Here is a 26,210-nt window from a genome sequence, read left to right as displayed (position 1 = left end):
TTCTTTTCTTTTTTTTCTTTTCCTTCTCACCATTATGTTTGTGAAATTCATCCTGTGGCTGTAGTTGTGTTCTACTGTATGACTAAACCACAATTTACTTATTTAGTCTACTGTCGGTGGACACTGGGTGGTTTCCAGTTTGGGACTGTTATGAATAATGCAGCTCTGAACATTCTTGCACACATTTCTGTTGGTTATACAGTAAGAGTGGGATTACTGGGTATGCTTATCTTCAACAGTAGTAGGTAATGCAAGCTGTTTTGCAAACTGGTGACTGCAGGTCCAATTTTAAGAACCTTTATCTATACTTTTTTGCAGACTGGTAGGTGGAAACAACCACGGAGTGAGCTTTATGTGTAATTAATTGTCCTTTCCTTTTCCCCAATTTATGGAGGTAATGGCTAGATCTGTTTTCAACTGGAGTTTTGTTGATAAGTTGGATTTCTCTTTTGCTGATTACTGCTAAATCCTCCTGAATTTATATCCTAAGTGATTTCTTGATCTGTCCAGAAATTAAAACAGATATGCGTGAGAACCTGCTATGTGTCAGGCACCGTGCTAGGCTCTAGAAACACAATGGTGAACAAGACAGGGAAGATCTTGGCCTTGGAGAAGCTTAAAGTCTAGTGAGGGAGAGACATAAATGAGAAAAGACACATGTAAATATATAATTATAGATTGTGAGATGTTCCATAGAAAAAGAACAGGGTGCTGGGGGAGAAGGAGGGGCTGTGGGGAGGGGTGGTACCACCTAGATATGAAGGTTCAGGGAGGGAGTGGGAGAGAGCTTAGCTTGAAAAGTGACAGCTCAGACCTGAGTGAATCTGTGAAGAGTCAGTGGAGGATGTTCCAGGCAGATAAGCCATTCTCTTGTGTGGGCTCTTACAGAGAGAGGAGCTTGGTGCGCTGAAGAACTGGAAGGATTATGATGGATTTATGGCAGAGGAGGGTAGGCGGAGTGAGCCTGGTGAGGAAGGCAGGACCCAGGTGTGGGTGTGGAGGCATGGGTGTGGTCTGCTGAGTGGTGCAAAAGGATGGCTCTGGCTACTGTGAGGAGAATGGGTTATAGGAGGCCAGGTGAGGGAGCAGGGAGGCCAGTTAGGATGATGATGTTAGGCCAGATGACGTTTAGCTGGACTAGGACGCTGCCAGGAGACTTGGAAGATGTGGATGAATTCAAGAAACATGCTAGAGCTGGAACTAAGAAGTCTGGTGAGGAGAGAGGGAGGGACAAGCAAGTAGAATGACTCCCAGGTCTGGCCTGTGAAACTGGGTGAGAGGAGTTTACCATGATGGGGGAATCTCTTCTATGGACATCAGATTCCTTTTATAGCACTTAAGACCTGCCCACATCCTCCTGTAGTTCCAGTGTCTTTCTACACTCAATGCCAAAATGAAAGAAGTCTCCTAGCTTTTGTTAACGAACTTCAAAACAAAACCAAACAAAACAACTTTTATTGGTATTTATTTTGTGCTGAATTTATTCTGGCCTTAAGTTTTTGTTTCTTCTGGGATATCTTTTTCTTCTGGGCAACTTCCTCCTCTGGTTTAGGAACAATCTGCTCTTTTTTAGTAAGGATCATCTCAGTGTGGCAGTAGGAGCTCACATAGATCTGTAACTTCAGTGGTGCATCTTGGGGCCTTTGTTCACCTGGATGTCCTCAACGACCAGAGAATCTACATCTAAACCCTTAAGTTCAGCATTACTCTCTGCATTTTTAAGCATGTGCAGCAAAAATTCAGCACTGTTTTTGGGCCACTGACCCTACATCTAGCTCCACTCTTGGGCCTGGCACACCCACCAACTCTGCCATTGTAAGGATGGAATGGTACACATTGATTCCGTAAAACGACACCTTTTCAGATACACATAACCTTGATGGCTCTGGGCAGTTTCCTGGGTGTCCTTAAAGTGAACACAACAATTTGAATCTCTTGATTTACATGATTTTGTGGAGTTTTCCGAGTCAAGCGAATAGCAAACTATTTTCAGATACTGCCACTTACAGGAAGAGCTTAACAGTCTTTCTTCTACCCTCTTCCACCATTATCACTTATTTATTAAGTGTTTATTTGTATGCTTATGGTGTCCAAAGCTTCTGGGCCGTAGTTTTAAGGTGTGAATTAGTGAATGAGTTCTTTTTATTACATAAACCTACAGACCCAAGTCAACCTCCAGATTCTAAATATGGGTAGGCTGCCCTGATAGGGAAAATAGCAGATCTAAACATGATTCTCAGAAAAAGTGCACTTGCTTAAAAATTATCTTTTGAGGAGTACAGTTATGAAACATTGAAATATGATGTTAAAACCCAGTAAAAAGTTCTAAATTCAGAAATGTAAAAGAAGTGACAGAAAAAAAGAACTTACTTCAAACTCTTCTTTTCAATAATGAGTTGGACTAACAACATTTTCTTTTCAAATTTCTTTTTCTTAAAAGAATTTTAACTACATTAAGGCCATTTGAAGTGGGCTTCCTGTATAAAATACAAGATATAATCAATTTCTTTGAGATCTGTACCTTTGAACATAAACATAGCAGAAGTGTTTTTGGTTTAGAGTTTGTGAGGAAATTCCTAACTTTTCAGATTTGTTCATCTAGTGTATATGTATATGTATATATATATATATATATATATATTTTTTTTTTTTTTTGCAGTACGCGGGCCTCTCACTCTTGTGGCCTCTCCTGTTGTGGAGCACAGGCTCCGGACGTGCAGGCTTAGCAGCCATGGCTCACGGGCCCAGCCGCTCCACGGCATGTGGGATCTTCCCAGACCGGGAGCACGAACCCGCGTCCCCTGCATCGGCAGGCGGACTCTCAACCACTGCGCCACCAGGGAAGCCCCTCTAGTATATTTTTAAAATTAGGTTTTGGTCTCTTGGCTGGTCCTTCAGAATCCGTTTCCATTCCCTGGAGTCTGATGGGGAGCACTGGAGAAGAGATAAGGAAGTGAACTGAACTGACCACGCGGCCATCCAGCTGCCACTCCATCGCCTGGAAACAGAGAAGAGGCCAGGCTTTCTCAACCATAAGAGTCCAGCTAGTGAAGCATTTAGTACAGAATTTCCACGAGTACCAGGGAACTAAGCTTGGATGTTACATAGTCAGGAATAAGCAACCAGAAGAAAACCAACCACGCAATGAAATTGTTTTTTTAGCAGAAACCTCACTGTCCTCACTGCCAACTCTCCAGATCATATGCTGCGGGGACCACAGAGAGAAACGTGGCCAAGGCTGTCATAGAACAAAAGCATTCCAACAAGTGCTTGCCAGGAGATCCCACTTCCCCTCACTATGCCACCTCCCATTGCTCACTGCTGCTTTCCAAGTCTCTCATGGATGCATCTATCTGGCACAGTCTAGAACACTTGCCCACTCCCTTGAGAATGCAGTTCCAACTGAGTCTAATAATTGGTTTTTAGGGGAGTCTGGGAAGGATGGTCTTTCCCTTTTCAGCCTCTACAGAGCAGGGACACATTCTAGACAGTGTTGGAAATGATGTTGAAATATTTTGCAGTCTCTGCCACAGATAATTAACAAAATCACCAAAAGAAATGATCACCCCAAATCACTGGTCTCCTCCTCCCAGCACTAATTCCGTTCAGAAGAAACAATTACCTAGGTCTTGCCTACATTTCCCAAACATTGTCATTTCAGGCACTTCCTCTTTCAGAACTGGTTCAACATTACTGTGCACAGAGCACCCAACTAAGCATCCGTCTAAAGCCAGTAGACTTGAGGACCCTCCTTTCCCGTGGAAGGCCCTTGGGCACCAAAGAGTCAAGCCGTCACTTTCAGTCAGTGGCCTTGCTCTTCCCTGATTTCTGTTAGGTTTTTTGATTCAGGTCAACTGATGGCTTAGAGGGCAGTTCTTATTTTCAGGAGTGTACTACAAGAAGCATAAAACATGAATAATGGTGACACTGTTTGCTTTCTTGTTTCATGGGATAGTGGTGGGGACAAAAGTGGCTTAAAAAATTTTGGGGGGATTTTCTCTTTCCATTTCCATATGTAAGGAGATTAGCAGTCACCACTTTGTCCTAACGACAGGTAGAAAGTTGAACAGACTGAAAAATCAACAGCTCTTCTAGGATCTGTAAAAGAGGTGAAGACACAGAGAAAACGGCTGCCCTCAAGCTTGAAGAGACAGGTGAACACAGGGAGCCGTGGCTCAAGGGGGTGGAGATCCACAAGTAGAGACCACTGTGGGAAACGGGGAGGCAGGAAAACTGGAATGGTAATTGATGAATTGATGGAGGTTCGGTGTAGATGACTCCGAGAGTTAAAAACTCCAGAGGGACCCAGCCATAGGAGTGCCCCCTACATAGCAGGCTCCAGCCATCGTGTCCTATCTAATGGCGGGTGGGGGAGAAAAAAACTGAGGAACGCGTGTGAAGTTCATAGTCTAGATGCACAGGCTCATTAAATGCTGAGACTTAATCATAGGACTATAGAATGCTTCCTCTCTTCACCACCTCCTTACTAAAGGTCTATTTACAGCACTTCCTTTTACCCAGTACACTGTGTCCAGCTATCAAGAAAAAAGTTACAAGGGAAACCAAAGGGGAAAAAAACCCCATAGAATTTGAAGAGACAGAGCAAGCTTCAGAACCAGACATGGCCCGGATGTTGGAATTAGCAGCCTGGGATTTAAAACAATTATGATTAATACGCTAAGGGCTCTAATGGATAGATAGACAGCATGCAAAAACAGATGGGCAATGAAAGCAAAGAGAAGGAAATCCTAAGAACCAAAAAGAGATGCTAGAGATCAAAACAGAATTTTATTTTAACAGAGTTAAAAATAATTCTTGGATCCAAGATGGTGGCTGAAGTACCAGTCCCTTGTTTCAGAGACCACAGTGTTGCCTGTAGCTGTGGACGCAATGGTTCAAGGAGAACCAGCAGTCCCTCATTTGACATGAAGAGAACAATATTACATGGGTAATGATTGGTTTCAATGATTGGAGTCCAACAAGGAAAGATCTTGATAGCTGAAAATATTAATACCTCCATGATTTCCTCAAGGATGATCTGATGTCTAGTATGACAGTCTCACCATATATCCCAGCACTGCACCAGAAACTGCATTTCCTGAGGTAGATGGGATCACAGCAAATGTCTAATTGATCACTTCACACTTTTGAACCAGGAACCTACTCAAGTTTATGGCTCCAGGGCTGGGCCCATGGCTGGCAGTGGAAAGCTTGGATCTGATTTAGAAGCATAAAGAACAACGAAACGAGTGAAGATCCAAACTACTGAGACTGAAAACAGAGACCTTTGCTAGTCTAGGTCCCTGTCTTCCTATGTCTTCCTCATCATTCAGCTTCTAATAATACCTGAGCTCTGATATACCCCCTCCAACCCTAAACCTGTTTCACTAAAGAGCTGCAGCAGGTGTTGATGGAAAAACCAGAATCGCTGCTGGGTTTCCTAGTTGGGATGCATGTAGAGGAGGGGGACAAGACTGGGCCTCTTGAAAACAGTACGACAACTTGCAGCCTCTCTCTGCTTGGGGGAATGGGCATCCTGGGGATACGGAGTAGTTGAAAGTATATATATAGGCTTTTTGGCTGCTGGAAATAGACTATTGTTAAAAGCTGCTTCTTATTAAAAAGGAGGAAGCAGAGAATGAAGATGCCGTTAGCAAACTGCTAATACAATCATGGCTATCTGGGAGAGCGATCTGGCTCGTCCTGCTAACAAAACGTGGTGGTAACTGGGCAGGAAGAATTTAGGAAAGTGGACAAGTCACACATTATTGTTGGAGAAAGTCAACTTCAAAGGAGACAATGCTCGGGGCTTCCCTGGTGGCGCAGCGGTTGAGACTCCGCCTGCCGATGCAGGGGACACGGGTTCGTGCCCCGGTCCGGGAGGATCCCACATGCCGCGGAGCAGCTGGGCCCGTGAGCCATGGCCACTGAGCCTGCGCGTCCGGAGCCTGTGCTCTGCAACGGGAGGGGTCACAACGGTGAGAGGCCCGCGTACCGCAAAAAAGGAAAAAAAAAAAAAAAAAAGAGACAATGCTTAAGGACACAGGAGGTTTATTTTAAAGTGCCTAATTCACCACCTCTGATGATGTGTTTGATTTTCAAGTTTATTTTAAAGAATGGTTTTCACATTGTAGCAAAGGTGAAGAAAGTCAACTCTTATAAAAACATATTCTACCAGGAGATTTTTGAAGCTCCACACCACTTTTAGAAAAGCAAATGTGCTTAATCTGCTGCAAATGTTCTTCAGAATCCATTCCTGGCTCTTGTGACCACCTCCTTTGGTCTGATTTTTCTATCCTAGAATCCTGCACAACATGGAGTCAAAGTTCACGATGTGGTGGAATCTACCACCTGCCCACTTTTATGAAACTCAGACAAAAGTTTCCCACATCCATCTTTTTTGCACCACGCCTGTGATTCACAGTTCTGCAGAAACCAGCAGAGATCTGGTGAAAAATACCCACTTTCTCCCAGTTCCTGGTGCATACGTTTTTCGTTCAGGTATCTCAGCTGTGTTTCCCAGGTTCTTTGGATCCCAGGAACAGAGGCGATCTCAGGCTGGCTCAGGAGTGAGGTGTATTGAGCCTACTATGTCAGGAAAAGAGCCAGCCTCTTGGGGGTGAAAGATGAGGAGCTGGGGCACTTGGGGCTCCTTCCCTGATGCTTCACAGCTCCTGAGAGTACCAGCATCTTCTCTCCAGTGTCCCACCTCCACCTCGGCTTGGCCCCTCTCTCGGCCTCACCTTCTTCTGTCTGTGTCTTCTTGCTTCTCTTATCTTTGTTAACCAGCTCCTCTCCATCCTGCTCATATCATCTTCTTCCTCATAATGTGGTTTCCTGAAAACTTCAGCTTGCTTCTGGCCTCTTGTGGCTTCTTCTGTACTTCACGTGTCTCCTTTTCCTGCATCCCTTCAGCTTGGGTTCCCACAGCCCGATTCTCTCCTTCCTCAAGCCAAGTTCCCAAGAGTGAGAACCCATTGGCCCAGCTCATTCCCGCTTGGTTACTCCACGGAGTGGCTACACCTGGGTCTAATCATGTAGGCGGGCCAAGGTCCTGTGATGACGCACAGCCGCCTAGCTCTTTGAAGACAGTGGGGCCTGTGGGAGTGCTGGGCCCTGGGATGCCTCAATCCATCATTTCTTCTGAGCTGAATCCCTAACAATCCATGGACCATTCTTTGTGACAGAAAGGAAAACTAGACTGAAAACAATAATTTTCCAACCTAATCAAAAAGGAAACAAGGTAAGGTATGAATATTGATTGCCTTATTCCCTATTCTAGAGAATCTATGGTAAGCTCTGTTAACCTGCCTTTTCACTTTACTGAGTTCATTCTAGTACCAGGAATTCACCCACCGCCATGTCGACCTGGCCAAGCTCTAAGTGCAGGTCTATTTCTTTCCCTATTGAAGAACTCGACAAATCTACCATTGAAAGGAGTTGAAAACCTTCCCCTGCTACATGTCACCTTGGCACTTTGCTTCTGCGTTGGCCTAGCTGGAGACAGTGCATTAGAAAACCCCTGAGACCCGGGCCTGGGAAATCTTGACCTGCAAGTGTCTATGAAGGGAGAGTGCAGTGGGCGTTTTAGTTACCCTGGCCTGTCTGGGGCTTGTGCAATGAGGTTCATGAACACTTGATGGTGTTTCTCCTTATCTGTGGGCATTAACTTTTTCCCACTATCCCCCAGCCCTGGCCTGCCCTTTTGGTGCTATAAAGGCCCCCCAGCTGGACACAGTTTTCCCAGTGAGGGTGCAGTGAGTCAGGCTGCTGTGTTAGCACACCTGGGGGAACCTATTACGGGGTGTGTGATGTGACAGGGGAAGAAAATTTATTAGGCATGAATAGTCTTTGATTTCTTGCTTAACTCACTAGGTCTCCCCCAACTCTCCCCACCTCCAGCTCCACCTGAATTACCTACATTGTTGGGCGCCTGCCGTATTACCTCTCACCGCTGAGCTTTTGCTCCTGAGTTCTGTCTGGAACGTGTTCTCATTCTACTTGACTTCTTCTGAGTCTGAGACGTTGCTTCCTCTGAGAAGCCTGACCTGATTCCCTCTCCCTAGGATGGGACTGAGCTCTCTGACACCCACACACACGTGCTCCCAGGGCAGCTACTGTTTTTCTTCTTTGTTGTAATCACTGCTAATTGTTTTGAGTGGAGACTCCTGGAGCACAGTGCCCTCGGTGTTTGGCACATAGAAAATGCTCAATAACTTCCTGTTCGGTGTGGAATGTGTGAGCTTGAAACTTGGCTCGGCTGGTGGAATCTTCTCGTTCATTCTGGGTTTAGGATAATATTATGCATTCCGGTGAGAATTCCTGGTGGTGCTTCATTAATAACAGTAGTCAATATTTCTAGAATAATTATCATATATCAGCGTACCATTAAGTGCTTAAGTACGACACAGGTGTTTGCCTCTGTCACTCTCTTCAACCAGCGAGGTAGATACTACTTTTAACTCTGTTCTATAGACTAGGAAACTGAGGCTTAGAGAGGTAGAGGGAATGGCCTAGGCCACCCAGCGAGTAAGTGGCCACAGTGGAGTTGGAACCTGGACGATCTGGTCCCAGCCCTTCTGCCTGCAATGACACCTGCTGCCATGGAGTCCCTGGAGCTCCTCTGCTTGGCACAGGCATTAGGAACCTGCAAGAGACTTAAAATGCAGCTCTCTGTGTCTTAAATAGTGCTTTCTACTAGTAATCTTGAAAGTCTTCAGCTTAAAAAAAAAACACCCCAAAACCCAGGGTGTCCTGCCAACTGAGGCATGGTATTTAAAAATAATTGTAATTCTTACTTATGAATGTAAATCCAATTTCTTTTTTCTGTTCTTCTATTATTTTTGTTGCTTTTTTTTTTTTTTTTTTTTTTTTTTGCGGTACACGGGCCTACTCACTGTTGTGGCCTCTCCTGTCGTGGAGCACAGGCTCCGGATGCGCAGGCTCAGCAGCCATGGCTCACGGGCCCAGCCGCTCTGCGGCATATGGGATCTTCCCGGATGGGGGCACGAACCTGCGTCCCCTGCATCGGCAGGCGGACTCCCAACCACTGCACCACCAGGGAAGCCCTGTTACTTCTGTTTTATTATGCAAGTAATACCAAAGTGCGTTCTTCTTTCTCAGCGATTCAGATGAATTAGGAATACGTAGAGTAAAATGTGAAAGGCCTCTTCACCTCTTGCTTCTCCTCACTGAGCAATTCTGTTTTCTTCCTCAGAGGTAACAATTGTGAAGTTTGGAGTGGATCCTTCAAGTCCTTCTTCTATGCACTCACACACAGGTGTGCGTCCAGGGAATAAAATTCTTTTTCCACATAAGTGGCATCATCCTCTGTGCATGGTTTTGTCACTCAAGTTTTTTTCTGCTAGGCACTACATCTCGGAGACCAGCCTCATTCTATTTAAGAACTTTATATATAGTCTTTACCATCCTTTAGCTCTTCCCTTACTGATGGAAATATGGGGAACACCCAGAAAAATTGCAAATCACAGCTTGCTTTTGCTTTCTAAAAAATGCTCAAGAAGAGTGCTCATTTCGTGTTGAGGTTTACTGCTCCTTTTCTCGAACTTGTATAATCAGTGCCACTCACACTTTCTTGAATGAGGAATGCAGTCTGTTTTGTTTTGGTAAAATTAGTGAGTCACAATGTCTCCCCTCTCAGCTGACAGAGGCCCAGTCTATTGTGTGCTTGGAAGGGGCACAGGATGTTGTTACACTTGGCTACTCAGTTGTACAATGGTCTCACGCTAGGTAAGGCCCCGTGCTAGTTAAGCCCTTGTTTGCTCTTCAGATACTGACTGCAGATTGGCACAATGGGATTGCTACCTGTGCGGTCAAGGCTTACAGGTGCACGTGTGTATGTGTGGTGTGTCTATGTGTGTATATGTGTGGTCTGTGTGTACGTGTTGTGTGGGTGGTGTGTATGTGTGTGCACGGTCTGTGTATGTGTTGTGTGCAGTGTGTGGGGTGTGTGTAGGTGTGGTATGTGGTGTGTGTATGTGTGTTGTATGTGTATATGTGTGGTGTTTGTGTGGTATGTGTAGGGTGTTTGTGTGTGCATTGTGTGTGTGTTGTGTACTGTACGTGTGTAGTGTGGTGTGTGTGTGGCATATGTGTATGTGTTGTGTATATGCGTAATGTGTGGTGTTTGTGTAGAGAGTGGTGTGTGTGTGTGTGTGTGTGTGTGTGTGTGTGTGTGTGTGTGTAGACACCAGCCCACTCCTCTGCACTGGCCCACTGGCCCATTCATGTGATTGCAGGAGTACCAAGAGAAGGAGGTTTACGCAAGGAGTGGAGCGGTAAAGGGACATTGCTCCTGACTCACTCTGTTTTCTCTCTCTTGTACCAATTATTTCCAAGTCCAGAATGTATGCAGAACTTAATGAACAAGTATTTCCCCTTCTGTGTAGAGGGTTCTTCAAGGACAATGAACATGATCTGATGCATCTGCAAATACAGAATCTCCCTGTGGGGAAAGCTTGGGGAAACTCTTGCTAGGAGTTATCCTCAGAGGAACTATGTTCACACATAGTTTGTGAATGAGTTTTGGTGATTCATTTTACTCTAATCTATTGCTTGGACATTTGGCATCAAAGTCCTCTGGCTGCTTTGTTTTCTGTGATCAGAAGGACCTACTCCATTGATGTAAACAGCCCAACATTGATTTTTTTTCTCAATTTGGTTCATAGTTATAATTTTACTTTCTATTAGCACCGTGAGTTTTCTGTTAGTAAATTTCCTTTCCACTGGTGTCCAGAAATGACCAGATGCTTGTTCCATTAATATTTAGTGTATGGAGGCTGCAGCTTAGCCCATGGGCTGCTGTAGAGCAGCTACTTGAAGATGCTCACTATCTTGCGCTCTTAGGATTGTAACTCTGAGGTCAGGTCCATCATGGTACCAGAATGATCTATCTTTTCAGTGGAAAAACTAGTAAGAATTGTATGTACTTTGGGATTATGGTCACACCATTTTTAAACTTTCATTTCTTCCTTCCTCCCTAACTTTGGAGTATTGTGTCTTTTCCCTAAGAATTTAAGTATTTAAAATTTCATGTATTGCTTTTTCTCTTTCTTTAAAACATTTTTCTCATATTACATATAATTCACCTCATTGTTTTAAAAAATTGTAGAAACACATACTATAGAAAGTGAAAATCCCTCTGTCTCTTTCAGATATGGGTTTGTTGTTCTTGGGTCTTCCTCTACTTTCATTTCTTTCAGACAATGAAATTTGAAAATAACCCATAAAAATACAGAGGTAAATTCATGTATTAATTTAAACATTCATAACTCTTAATGCAAGTTTCCAGGGCATGAGTATCTCCTTAAACAATTATCAAGAGAGAAAATAGCACACTGAGGTTAATTTCAATTTTCAGTGAAGTACATAAGGTTCCTTTGATCATGTATTGAGGAAATCCAAATTCTTTATTCTATTTCCCTTTGGAGTTGGTGACTAAGTGACAAAGACACCAGAAATCAGCTGAAGATGAAAGGACAGTATCAGCTTTGGTCCTCAAAACAGAGGGCTTCAGGATTACCTCTCTTTCCTCCCCAAAATGTGGATCTTGGTGGGACGCTCCATCTGCAGGGCAAAGCTGGACCATTGTAACCCAGCCTCCTGCATGGAGGGTCTGCACCCACTCCCAGCCTGTCACGTCAAGACACAGAGGGCTGTTAGGGCCTGGGCTCTGCCCAGTTTACTTCCCACCTGGGAGCAGACAGGCAGGTCTGCTGACTTTCCCCTACTGTCACCCATCATGCAAGTCAGGTCTTCTGGATGAGTGCCTCCAAGGGTCTCTTCCAGAAGATACATGCCCTCCCCTGAATGGCCCCAAGAACAGGGCACAACCAAGCCCCCAGAGGTATGATCTAGTTTATCAGCTGAGTCAGAAGCAATCAACTTTATAACCCAGGATCTGATATCAGTCTCTGCTTCCTCCAGCCTGACTATGGGGCTGAGAGGGTAGCTCTTTCCTCCCAGAGCGCCTGCATTTTTTGAGGATGGAGTGAATGTTTGTGTTTTCATGAGGCCATGCGAAAGGAATGTGAATATTAGAAAAGAGCTCTATTTGTTAAAATGATAATTGCTAGAATGCTCTGGAGCCATCCATATCTCATGAAAGCCTGAGGAATGGGGCAACATCTGACCCTGACGACTTGCACTCACCAAGGCGCTTCCGGATGATAGAAAGTTGCTGTCATTTTTGTTATAATTTTCACTAATAACTTGGATTTCCCTTTGGCCACCGAATATTTCAAAGCAACTGGTTTTTACAGCATCCAAGAGCTGACTAGCCCCATGACAGTTGCCCAGGCTAACTTCATGGAGCGAGCGTGTGAATAAAATAATAAACGAGTGTATAAACATGCATAATTTATTTGAATCAATATTCATGCCTGATTACACCGTGGGCCGTTTCAGATGTTTGAAAGCCAGGCCTGGCTGGCCCCCGCAGACACCCCCTGCAGTAATTCCCTCAGGAAGTGAGCTCACCTCCCCTCCTGGAAGAGCATTTATAAAATGCTTGTGTTCTTCCTGGTGCCAACTCTGCGGGGTTGGGGTCAACTACGAGTTTCAGTTACTCCTTATAACAACTGAGAGAGTCTTGGGGAACAAGCTCGCCTCCTTGTACCTTTCAGTTTGTTTCCTCCCGTGTGGTGCCTGGGTTTTCCAGTTCAGAGGCGCCTCGGAGACAGGGAAAAGGGAGAAAGGAAGAACAGCGGCCTGTGACAGCTTGGTCTCTTCAGTCAAGTGAAGGGTCAGTGCTATGGTTTAGGGGAGATGCTCAGCAAATGGAAACATCTGCATGTGCCCACTTTAACCATCTGAAGGTGTCAGCCTCTAGGAACCGAGGTCCCTGTGCTGAGCAGCAGCACGGCCTGGTGATCAAGTGCTGAGTTAGGTCATGTCAGACGGACCTGGTTTGCATCCTGCCTCTTCACATTCCCAGCTGTAAAGCCGTTGGCCACTTAGCCTCTCTGTGCTTTAGACTTCCCGTCTGTAAAACAAGAATGACAGGAAGGCCTTCCCCATCATGAATGGAAAAGATCTTAGAAGAAGTCCTGCTCATAGAAGAATGACTGGGGAAACAACCAGGGATCAGTGAATTCCTGTCTCTACAAGGGTCTGTGCACACATTTCGTGCAAACCCACCCCGGGAGGAGAAGGAGAACCCCGTGTTTTCACTGAGACTGGGTCAGAGGTTTAACAAAAACTGTCTTTTATGCCCTGGCCACCACTTCACCGCAATATTTTACGTTTCTTCTATGGTACATCTGAGGTGTAGACAAGCTCTCATCTTTCAACAAGTCATGGTTCTGGCCGGGCTTGGCACCCAGACAATCTGAGGCACAGATTTTGCTGTCTCTCCCAAGTCATCCTGACGGTCCATATCTTCACCTTGTTGCAATAACATAATAAGGTCTCTCAAGGGCTTCCCTGGTGACGCAGTGGTTGAGAGTCTGCCTGCTAATGCAGGGGACATGGGTTCAAGCCCTGGTCTGGGAGGATCCCGCATGCCATGGAGCCACTGGGCCCGTGAGCCACAACTACTGAGCCTGCGCGTCTGGAGCCTGTGCTCCACAACAAGAGAGGCCGCGATAGTGAGAGGCCCGTGCAACGCCATGAAGACTGGCCCCCGCTTGCCATAACTAGAGAAAGCCCTTGCACAGAAACGAAGACCCAACACAGCCAAAAAAAAAATAAATTACTAAACTCCTACCCCCAACATCTTCTTTAAAAAAAAAAATCTCTCAAACATTCAAGTGGAGATTATGTGTTCAATCACAGACTACTTTCTCCTAATTGTCCAACATGCTTCTAGAATGCTTCACCTTTCACTCTTATCTCTTCTGCCTCAGTCCTCCCCTGTTCCGTCACCAGTGGAAAAAAATATTTCCCTAAAGCTCAGGGCTTCTCAACCTTGGCACTACTGACATTTCGGATCAGATAATTCCTTGTTATGGAGGCTGTCCTGTGCCTTGCAGGATACTTAGCAGTGTGCCTGACCTCTACTCGCTAGATGCTAGTAGCACGCTTAGCCCCAGCTATGACAACTGAAAATGCTTCCCGACGTTGCAAATATCCCCTCGGGAAGGGGGAGCAAAATCTTTCCTGATTGAGAACCACTGTCCTAAAGGAATGCAACATGCTTCTAATGTTACCCTAAAGACAAAGACTGGTGGTATGTATGTGCATGTGTGCACGCGGAGGGAGGGGTGCTACACAAAGAACCCTATAGTGCAATCCAGCGCCAGATGCTTGGAAGTTCTCTTATTTCTAGGGTGAGCTCAGGCTCCCTTCTCTTCCCTCTTTCCACCCAACTCCATGTTCAAGTAGGAAGCCTTCTGAAAACAGGCCGCAAACTAGAGTCCTGTGAAAAATGGGACCGCTGTGGAGGGAGTGGAGTTTGGAGTTGCAACTTTCGAAAGAATGAAATGGATGTTTCCTTGTTCTCTTTCTTCCCCCTTCTCTCTTTCCTCTCAGTGTGGCTGGTGGTAAGACTCTGGAGAGAACTTCAGCCTGGAAAGCTAAAAGGGGCTGGGGTGGAGCTGCGTGGAAAGGAGGCATCGTGTAGGCAGGGTAGGCAGGCTCTTCCCTCACATTTTCTTGCTGTCTGGAGCTGGTTGTGATGAGGGGACTCCCACCAAGGTGCTGGCGAGGAGGCTCCACCTCTAAGATGTGCTATAAACTGGAGCCACTGATCTGATCCCGTCACCTGGGCGGCTGGGATGGGAGGTATACAGCCTGGGCAGCTAGGATGGGAGAAGGCGTCTGGTGGGCGGCTAGGATGAGAGAAGGCGTCTGGTGGAGAGTTGCAGGAGCAGACTCACACCTGGAAAGAAGAATGAGAAGCCACGAGACAGCAGAAGCTATGAGGTGCAGAGATGGAGGACAGAGAGTAGAAAGAAGCAGGGACTCAGGGGCCGAGCAAGGTGACAAGTAGCTTTGAGAGGCTCCCTTGACCACTAGAGCTACTGTAAGTGCTGACTGGCAAGGAACAGCATTCCATTTCCCAATGAGGTTTGACGAGATGGGTTGTTTTTCCTCACTTCCCTGTTCATCCTCACGGTAAACTTCCCTCAGACTAAGGAATCTGATTATGTGGGAAATGCCTAACTCAGGGCTTCTCCAACTTCAATCTATGGATCTCCGGAGGTCCGCAGACATAGTCTCTGCTGTTTGCAAGTGGTCTGAGAATAAGCCTGGCTTTTAGGTAGGCTAAAGTGATTAATACAGTCACATTCTGAATCATTTAGAATGACTACACTGTCCAATACGGTAGCCCCTGGCCACATGGGGCTGTTGAGCATTGAGATGCGGTTAGTCAAAACTGAATTGTACTTTAAACTTAAAATGCACACTGGATTTTGAAATCTTAGTGAGAAAAAAAGAATATAAAATATCTCAGTAAGTTTTTATACTCATTACCTGCTGAAACGATAACATTTTGGATAGATTAAATTAAATAAAATATGATATGAAAATTAATTTTGCCTGCTCTTTTGACTTTTTTTTTTTTTTTTTGCGGTACGCGGGCCTCTCACTGTTGTGGCCTCTCCCGTTGCGGAGCACAGGCTCCGGACGCGCAGGCTCAGCGGCCATGGCTCACGGGCCCAGCCGCTCCGCGGCATGTAGGGATCTTCCCGGATCGGGGCACGAACCCGTGTCCCCTGCATCGGCAGGCGGACTCTCAACCACTGCGCCACCAGGGAAGCCCCTGCTCTTTTGACTTTTTAGTGTGGCTACTTGAAAATTTAAAATCATGTATGTGGCTTGCATCATATTTCTATTGGACAGCACTGGTCTGGATTATGCATTCTCAAAGGGGATGATATCGTGCCTTGTGGGGCAAAAAATTGGTTCTTGGGGGAAATGTGGTGAAAATTTGTAATCTTTTAATAATTAAATAACAGATATACATATAACATGTAAACAGATATATAGTATGCCTATGGTATTAAAATTTCACAGCGGGGGAGATTCGTAAAAACAAAAAAGTCTTAAAAAGCTCGTCAAGAGGATAATAAGGAAAAAAACTGAGAAACACTGATCTAGATGAATAACTAATACCCCAAGAACCTCTACGTAAGTGCAAACCTGTGTCTACATTTGTTTTTAGGATCCTATTCATGTCAAGTAGAAATATTTTAATTATCTTGAGTTCATGGAGAAAGAATTGAGGCAGGCTTCTTATGTAATAATGAATTAGTACTCAATGAAGACAAACTAACACCAAGGTGCTCCTTTAAAGGAAAGTTTCAAATCAGTATGAAAGAGAAGAAAGGGGGTGGGTGGAAATGAGCAGTCACATGGCTGGCTGGGGGGCCACTCTCATGAGAGCATCCGAGGCTTAATAGATAAGAAATAACAGAATCCATCTGTCACGTCACCTTGATTAGTGTTGCTAGCTTGAATTCTATTATTTTTGCAGATTTTTAAACATATAATTTGTTAATTTGTGTGGGAGTTCTATAGCATCAAGTTTATTTATACTTGGGTTTTAGTGGTGGTTACACTTCTTTTCTTTGGCTGTGTTTGGAATCAGAGATGCAAGAAGCAGACAGATGATCAAAATGTCAGCTCTGTAACTGATAAAAGGTAGACTGGGGGTCATGGCTTAGATGTGTTACATGTCACTCCAGAATGAAACTTGGTCAACTGGCCTTTGCGCTGAAGAGCTTCACTGATCCAAGGCAGACATCAGAGCAGCATCCTGATCCCTGTGGAGGGCAGCCCCAGCACAGGGAGGGGCTGCACTGAGCATGCCCAGTTGCTCTTTCCCAGCTCACCAATCAGATAAGCCCTTCTCCTCCCCAGGGAGGATCCGGCAGCCAGGACTACAAGTGTTAGGCTGATGAATGTTCCTCCATGTGGAATCGTGGGAAGAGGGGAATAAATGTTTTCCCCCCATCAGTCCCTGGTCTTATGCTTATACTTATTTATGTAATGCAATAAAAGTAATTTAGATTGGCATTTGGGTTTGTAAGACCTTTTTAAAGCATTTATTCTGAGTTACTGACCTATCACAGGGAAGTTTTGGCATATTTCATGTCAGCGTGAACGTGAGTTGACTTACATATCTGTGGAACAAGCCCTGCCTGACTTGCTTTCTGTCCTGGCCCTGCTGAGTCTGCTCCTTCTCTCTACTTCTATGGTTTTCTACTGCCTCACCCCATGAAGCCTTTAACTGTACAGTAAAGGGGGAGGTGCAGTGAGAAGAACGCGTGGGTTTGGAATTGACAGGTCCCTGTTCAAGTCTGGGTACTGCCACTTCCAAGCTGTGTGACTCTGGGCAAGTTACTTAATCACTTCCTACCTCACTTTTCTCACCTGAGAAGTGGGGTGATGCCTCCCTCCCAGAGTTGTTACGTGGATGAAAGGAGATGATGAATGTAAACTCATTCAGTGTTCAAAACAGTTCCCTTTTCTCCCTGCTTGACTGAGTTTTGGGCCTTTTCTGGTGTTGCATCTACTCAATTTTCAGCTCTTCGAATGCCCATTTGCTTGACATAGTTATAAAACGCAAATGAACACCAGTGGGAGGAAAGATAGATCAGGTAAGCCAGGCTTAGGACTCGTTCAGTTTCAAAGGATAATTTTCAAAAAGTTAAATGACTCTCAAACACATATTTAGTGATTGTGTATCAAAGATATATTTAATGTATTAATGAGAGAACTGATGGATGGTAAAGCAGGTTTGAGTGAGGATTGGGAAGACTGGTATATATAGTCCATCAAAGAAAAAATGCTGAAATAATATTGCTAAGTTAGATACAAAATTGGTTAATATCCTACAGCACAACAAAACTGTAACCTTTGGAGTTATCTTTTTTCCTAGATAGAAACAACTTGCTTTTTTAGTGGACAAAAATAATTTTTAACTCTACAATTTAATAATTTTTAACTCTACAAGTTAATAACTGACTTTACAAAGTCTTGGCCCTAAACAGTAGTAAATAGTGAGTCAAACAAAGATCACAAACTCTAGACTCTTAGGGGGGCTTTTTAGACAAGGCTCTAGTATGACATTGAAAGAGCAGGAGTTATACTTTTAAGTCCAAGTTATGGATAATTTTTTTTAAAGCCTACGTAGGATATGATAATGAGAATATATGACATAGAAGCTACTTATTCTGGGTAGGGGTTGGCATGAAGCCTTCAGTTATAACTTCTAGTTATGTCTAATAAAAACTCTTCTTTAAAAACCAAAACAAAAAAACAAAAAAGGGAAAACCACCCAATTCCCATTTAAACTAAAATTTCCCGTTGGGTCCAATGAGTCTAGTATTATTTTTCTTTCTCTCATAAATTGTTTTCTACTATTCTGAACACTGAGTATCTTTGGATAATAACAGAGGATTCAAAGTCACACCCCACACTTGACAGTGATGCTTTAGGACAATTCCTAACCACCAGAATCTCCTGGCTGTGAAATCTTGTCTTGAACCATATTTGAACCTTTTGGTATGAGAACCCTGCTGGCTGGCTGGCACACCATAGCTTCCTGGTTTTCAGAAAAAAGGCTCAAGAGAGGCGCCTTGGACTTCAAATGGCTATTACAAAACAACATTTTGATGAGTTAAGTGTAAATGAATCAGAAGCATATGGATTTAATTAGGCTCCGAACACAGCCATTTCAAAATGCAGAAAGGAAAAAAGCATGCTTGTGTCAAAACACATCTTGAGGTTTTCCTGCTAAATTCAAAATGATGGAAAAACAGATGGGACCATCTGCCAAGCGTTCAGGTTGTACTCTCCACATGTACTATCTTAACAGGAACACAGAGCAATGGGAAATTTCTACCACAGAAATCAACAGCGTTTCGGCATCATGTTTGGCAGCCCATTTGTGGCCTACATTTAATTAAACCAGGCCTACGCATGGCCGCGGAGAATGCAACTCCCCTGTTTTTGAAGACGGTCCAGGGTGCAATCCACATGGGACCATGTGTGTGGTCTTCTTTTTACAGTTGAAAACCCCCATATTATTATTCTCATGCCCCTATAAGTTTTTCCATGTTACCCCTCAAGCTGACCATGAAGACGTCAAGTGCTGAATACAAGTTACTCCTATTGCCTCTTCTTGGTGAAACTCAGTGGCTTCAGGCAGAGAGTCAAGGAATATACATGCGTTTTCACTTAAATGTGGAACTGTTATTTCTCCCCAATGAGAAAGGTGCTAAAAGTTCAGGGGTCAAAAGCTGCCTTCAAGTTGAAATGAAAGGAGGGGCCTGGTGGGCTGAAATACCTCAACATGAAATAAACAAAATTTATTCATATTGAGGCCAGAATGGAAACATGGGGCAATTCTTTTCATAGCTTTTCAAGAAATCATGTATCAGGCTTAAGCTTTTTTATGCATTGTCCAGAGGTTGTCCAGATTTACCACCGAACGTACAAATAATACCACACGTTTATTGAACAAGGGCCTACAAAGTGCTTTTTCATATACTAATCTTTAATCTTCACAACAACCTGTGAATGGAGTGGAATCGTCCCCATTCTATAGAGGAGGAAATTGGACTGATTGAGGTTAAGAGATCCACTCAAGTTCTCTCCGTTAGGAAGGGACGGAGCTGGACTTGAGTTTAAGTCTTTTATTTATTTATTTATTTGAGTTTAAGTTTTTTTTTTTTTTTTTTTGCGGTACGCGGGCCTCTCACTGTCGTGGTCTCTCCCGTTGCGGAGCACAAGCTCCGGACGCGCAGGCTCAGCAGCCGCGGCTCATGGGCCCAGCTGCTCTGCGGCACGCGGGATCCTCCCAGACTGGGGCACGAACCCGTGTCCCCTAGCATCGGCAGGCGGACTCTCAACCACTGTGCCACCAGGGAAGCCCATGAGTTTAAGTCTTTTAATTCTAAGATTAGAGCATTTTCCACTGTCCCTATCCACCAAGGAGGAATAAGTGAATTACAAGTTTTATTTAGGTGCATATCGAAGACTTTCACTCACTAGCCAAGGATACCTCCCAGTAGAGGAAAGCAGAACATGCCCTGGGGCTCCTGAACTCATATCACGGTTTACCTGGGACATCCTGGCTTAATTATTAATAGTGCTCCATTTTACTCTCAAAGGTGTTCCAGTTTAGATGATAAATTATCTGGATAATCTACTATGAACCCAGTCTAAAAGAGTCAAATTTTGCTGGTTTTATTTGGATAAGTCATTGAACCTTTTCGTACCAGGGGCTTCCTATGTTTTTCAAATCACTGTTTTCCTGCATGGGAGAGGAATGTTTGTTTTTAGAGAGTTTTCAGGTCCTCAGGTATAAACACTCAATGTGGAGTGAAAGCATTGATTAGGTATCCACGAAATTCTTTATCCGTTAGTTCAAACCAGAAATCCTACAAATTGGGTCTTACTCCAAAGTTAAGTATGGTTTTCTCAGGCACCCCAAGCAGGGATGCAGGTCTTGGGTACCTTTTCACTTCCCTCCCTCTCCTTCCCTCAGGTACTGTCTCTTCTTGTTCCCAGGCATACAGTGCCCTCAGATTGTTCTCTGGGTTCCTACAGTCTCTGACATCAGCCCTCACTATATCTCTCACTACATCCCATCAAAGTTCAAATTTTCTCCATTTTATTGTCCTCAGATGCATTTTAGGAAAGCAACTGAATGCCCTCATTTCCGGTAATCTTCCTAAGCCTCGTTAATGGGGGTGTTTGGGGCAAGAGGACATCTCACATGCTATTGGAATCACAGAGCTCACAGGTAAGGCCAGTCCCTGTGGGGTAGGGCGTGAGTGAAGAGGCAGAGGGAGGGGAAAAAGATTTCTGTGGAAAGCCCTGACTGCTGACAGGAGTCCTCTCCATGGTTCTACTTGGCCCTTCAAAGCTGTGAATCTCTTGCTTCCGTGGAAGGGGTTCAGTCACATTCTTCCAAGGGCAAGAACTTCCGCGGAGAGTGGGATCACAGGGGAGGACTGAAGAGAGCTGGCCTCTGGGAGGCGCTTCTCCCCGTGTGGGTTTGCTCCATCCTCCTCCTCAGAGCAGTTGGCTGCTTGGCTCCGCTGTCCTGGAGGGCCGTGACCTGGTGGCACTTGGACCTTGTGGCTCCCCACCCTCTCTCTGGCCCCTTTCTACATTCTATCATTTACTGTTCTTTGGTTGAAAGCGAAAGAAACCAACTCTGCTTAACCTACCCGAGGAAGAAATATTTTGGGAAAATAATGGGGTATGTGTGCAGTAGGTTCCCTCAGAAGCAGACTTTGAGAAAAGGCTTTGGGTGCAAGTTGTCTTTTGGGGAGGGATTGTTTGTTTGCTTTTTGTTTTTGTTTTTTTTGAGAGGAGATATCAGTAGGCCCATGTAGAGGACTGGAGAAGTAAGTTGGGGAAAGGAAGGCAGCCACTGAGGGTATAACAAGAAGCAGGTTTCCACTCTGGGCAGTCAGGGCTCAATCACCTTGGGGACCTCTGGGAAACCATACAGATGTGACCTGTGATTTAATCCCCCCATATTTGAGGAAGCTGGGGCATTTATACTCCCATTCATCTAGAGTTAAGAACTGCTCCCAGGGGTGTTAATTCTCTGGAATTCTGTCTTCCATAGGCAGGCATAGTACACTTCCAGCCGGAGAACGTCCTCAGGCAGAGTTGCATGCACTTGAAGTAAAGAGTCACTGGCTATTGACTCTGGCTCCACGATGGCTACCATTCATCAATTCCTTCCTTCCACGTATGCACAAGCTATCCCCCTGTTGAAAGATGGAGTCTACTCCTCTGCCCCCTTGAATCTGGGTGGGCTGGTGACTTTTGAGAAGTAGAATATTGTGAAAGCGATGCCTTGTAGCCTATGCCTGAGTCTCTCGAAACACTCACTCTGGGAGAAACCAGCACCTGTCGAAGAAATCTAATTACTTCAAGACCGCCATGCTGTGAGGAAGCCCAAACTAGCCATATGAAGAGGCCACATGGAGAGGTGCCCTGCCAGCCCCAAGACATTCCAGACATCCCAGACCGATAACACATAGGTGAGTGAAGAAGCCTTCAGATGAACTTGGCCTTGGCCTTAGACTGGCTGCAATGATATGAGAGACCCCAAGTGAGAACAGCCCAGCTGATCCCATCAACCCCCACAGTAATAATAAATTATTGTTTTACTCTGCTAAGTTTTGGGGTGGTTTGTTAAGCAACACCAGATACCTGGAACAGTGAGTAAGGGAGCAGTGGGTGCCAGGGGGTATGGCAGGATACCAGCAGTATGGCTGCAAGGCAGCACATGGAGTGAAAGAAAAAGCTGATGTCTAGGCCTCAGAAAGAGCGGGCAATCACTTCAGAGCATTGGTCTCAGCTGCTTTTTATCCTAGTGTCACTCCACTCAAGAGTCAAGTTCCCGAGAGGGAAGGAGTCCAGTTATCCTAGCATGGGTCAACGGCATCTTGAGCCAGAGGTGACAGGGTATCTTGACCTCTTAACACCACACTTGCATAATAGAGAAGGTAGTCCTTTAAAACATGAAAAAGGAAGTGAAGAAGTGAGGGGACCAGAAGAAAGGGGAATGACAGGGCAAAGCCAAGGACTGTTCCCTTCACGTGTAACTCCACTGCACTCATCCCCCCAGTTCACCTGGCTAACTCCTAGGTCTCCAGTTACCAGTTCCAAATCCCAGGACAGGAATTGATTTATCTAGTTCACCTTTTCAAGCCACACAGGGGCCTGGGTTGTCAAATGGTCAACTTCCCATCCCTTGGTCCCCAAAGTTGTGGCAAGATGGGAGAGCTCAATCGCATGTTACAAAAACCTCACTGTGCCTCCTGGAGGAGGGGGCGTGGGTAGGGCAGTTACCTGCGGCAGGGGTGTGGCTGGACAGGAATTCTGTACTGACCACATAGGCAGAGGTTATGCCGATGGACTCTAGGTTCAAGTCCCAGCCTTACCAATGGCAAGTCTCTACAGAAGCTACTCCAATTGTGACAGCCAGTTATCTTCTCTGTGATCACAATATCTACCCATTGGCTTGCTGGGAGGAGCAAATAAGGAACATCTAGTACACTGCCTATACATAAGCTTTTAGTGGTGGTAGCATGTCATTTTTATCTAAAGGTTGACGTCAGCCACCATGTCAGGTGCTTAACCCTCGGTGAAGAGGACTCGAGCCTTTGGTGCAGAGGTACATGTACCTAGTCAGTACACTCTCACCCTTACCCTTTCAGTGCACGTTGATTCCCAGGGGCTAGCCCCTGCATCTCTTTACTGAAGGGCTTTCTTTGTCTACTAGGGTGAGCTCTATTCAAGGCAGAAGTGCGGGAAATTCATGACCTCTCCCCTCCCCCAGCAACACCCAACCAGTACTGTAGGGAGTTGGTGTATAAGTACCCCACTGCCCTTGCCCATTGGGTGGGATGCTTCTGAGGCAAATGTTCTATGGTATTTTCCAGAATTCCTCAGAGGGATCAAGCTCCAATTATCCACAGTGGTAGCTTTCTGGATGATACATCCCTCATTGGAGGGCTATCTTACCCCATCTCACTTCCCCACTCCCACTGGTGTTTCCTAGGATCCCGTATGAAATGAACTACTTACATGTGAATTCTTATCTAAGGGTCAGCTTCTGGGAGAACTCAAACTAAGACAGAGAGGAAGATTCCCTGGTCTATGACAAGAAGGGTCCCAACTTCCAATATTTGTCTTGCCCTGGTTCCCAAACCTCATAGGGTTGGTCCTTAGATCACCTGGACTCCAATCCTGGGCCCCATGGCCCTCTGAGCAGCTCCCTGCTGTGTTTCCCCCCGAGACCTCTGCAATATTGGCATTAATTCCATTCTTTGAGTCCTCCTTCCCAGCTCTGTGTTCTTAGGAGATGGGCTATGGCCCACTAAGATGCTTCTCAAACTTGACTTGCAGAGGAGGGAATAGACCCCTGAGGGCTATGGGCCTTCTGAAGGTGCTAGTCACAAGCTCAAAACTCATTGCCTCTTCCCTCTCCCCCTAAATGTTGATGTGAGTCTTGCATTTAACACAAATAAATGTGCCTTTAAAAACTATGCTTGTCTTAATGTACACATTAATATTTTCAGTTGCTTATCATCGGATAAAATTGATGGCTCAATAAGATGGTCCATGCTTATTCTTGGAATTGATTTTCCAGTAGTTCTCCAGATTCTTATCTTGACCTGTTGAAGTAGCATGGATCACGGGGTAACTTGGGCCCTAGGTCTTTCCTAGGCTACTTACTGCCCCAGATGAGGGCCAGGCAGGACCCAACCTGAGGAACAATGCGGTTTCGTAGTTCCAGTCTGGCCCCACCTGGGGAGAGCTGAGCCAGGTGATTTGCTTCTTGGACACTGGCATGGGCGTGTAACGGACTGCTCCCAAGTTTCACGCTCAGCTCTTTTCTCCAAGGCAGACATTTAAAGCATAAGAAGTAACAAAGGTCTTAATATCTCCTCTTTCTAGTATCTCCTGTCTCTTTGAACCACTCTCCTTTTTGAAGATGACTGGGAGAAGGGAGGGATCAAAGGAAGAATTTAGTTTTCTTGGTGACCAAAGGGATGCTCTCAGTACATCTGCCTTCCTTAAAGACCTTCTTAACATCCCTGCAATGTGTTATGAGAGATTTAGCTCACTGCTGTTCTTCTCTAAAGATGTAAAAAGAAGAAAAAGAAAAACAAAAAAACTCCGTTTCTTTCACTTTCTGAAAGCAGAATGCCACGAAATTTAGTGTTCGTTGAAAAAGACATTAATAAGTTCATGACATCTTGGGGGTGGTTGGAAGGAAGAGGGTTGTGGGCAGCCCACCTCAATATGTCATTGTGGGGAGTCATGGGGTGGGGGTTAAGTCAGGTCTGGGGGGCTGAGAGTGGATTCTATTACTTAAAAAATGCATACAGACAACATGTTTAACTTTTATCTTTTAAAATTGATTCAAGAAGCTAATGGGATTTTCTTAAAAAAATTATTTTATTGAAGTATAGTTGATTTACAATATTATCTTAATTTCTACTGTACAGCAAAGTGATTCAGTTATATATATATGGATTCTTTTTCCTATTCTTTTCCATTATGGTTTAAAATATGATACAAATGAACTTATCTACAAAACAGAAACAGACTTACAGACATAGAGAACAGACTCGTGGGATTTAATTTCATGTTACCTGGCAAAGCCAGCGCCAGAGTCTTCTATTTCCAATTTCTACCGGGAATTTTATTCAAACATAATGTGCCTCAGAGACAAAGGATAAAGAGGAGAGAGGGTGGAGTTGATGAGCAAATTAAATGGCCTTTATCCCTTTAGCAAGCTGGCTAATTTACAGTTGAAACTTCACAACAGGCGCATTCTTCCTGACAACATCTGCATTTTATAATGTGCCCTGTGACAGCGGCTCTGCCATTATCTGCTGTGTGTTTTATACTATGTGCTGTGCTGAGCGCCCAAGGCATGGTCAGGGAAGGCCTTCTTTCCACGGTGATTAGATTTATGGCCCCGGTCTCCATCTGAGGAGAGATTAGCAGGACTAGGGCTGTTTAGTTTGGCAAAGGCGAGAGGAGCAGGGTATGTGATAGGTACATTATAGAAAATGATAAATGAAGAAAGGGAAGACTTTGGGGGCCCCTCATTTGCCATTGCAAAGACACTTAACACACTCTGGTCCCCAGCCCGGGCGTGTCATTAACCCGGGTGGTTTGAGGCTTTGGAGGGAGCAGGGGCAGGCCTCAGGGAAAGGCGCTATACTGATGGGAAATGTCTGGGTCGATGTATTTAAATGAAATAGCACCTATGGTTACATTAGCTAGGATCGGTTTACCGGGGCCATCCATCCTACTTTAGGGCATGGTGACAAGGCTGGCTGTACTTCTTGCTTCCCATGGGAGGGGGCCCCAGACGACTTGGCACCAGTCCCCTCCACAGGGTGTCTGGGTTTCCAGCAGCCTTTTCTCCATAGGAGACAGAGGGGGAATCCAAGCACTGAATGGATGCAAATATCTGGGGGTTTGTGGGGTGGGCATGCCTAGATGCTGCCAGTCCTTAGGAACTTAGTAAGGGCCACTATCAACGTGGCCCACGGAGACTGCTGGCCTCGAATGGGAGAGACCTGGAAACTGCTGGCTTTTATAATTCACCTGGGACTTACTGTATCTCTGGCTCCAAAGCGAACTGGATCCTTTAAACACTGAGGCGTGCAGGCCAGCCGGCTCCTGATGAGGGCAATACCTTTGATGGCAATGTTAGCTGTGGGTCTTAGCGGCAGAGTCTTGGGGGGCAT

At 45.1% G+C, this 26,210-nt stretch overlaps 1 pseudogene; it reads right to left on the bottom strand.

Moving 5' to 3' along the window:
* Positions 1 to 1,454: 1,454 nt before the first annotated feature.
* On the bottom strand, positions 1,455 to 26,210 carry LOC125964903 (60S ribosomal protein L17-like; annotated as a pseudogene).

The sequence above is a fragment of the Orcinus orca genome, chromosome 6, assembly GCF_937001465.1.
Source record: "Orcinus orca chromosome 6, mOrcOrc1.1, whole genome shotgun sequence".
NCBI lineage: Eukaryota > Metazoa > Chordata > Mammalia > Artiodactyla > Delphinidae > Orcinus > Orcinus orca.
The sequence above is the reverse complement of the archived record's forward strand: the minus strand, read 5'-3'. Positions and strand labels throughout refer to the sequence as shown.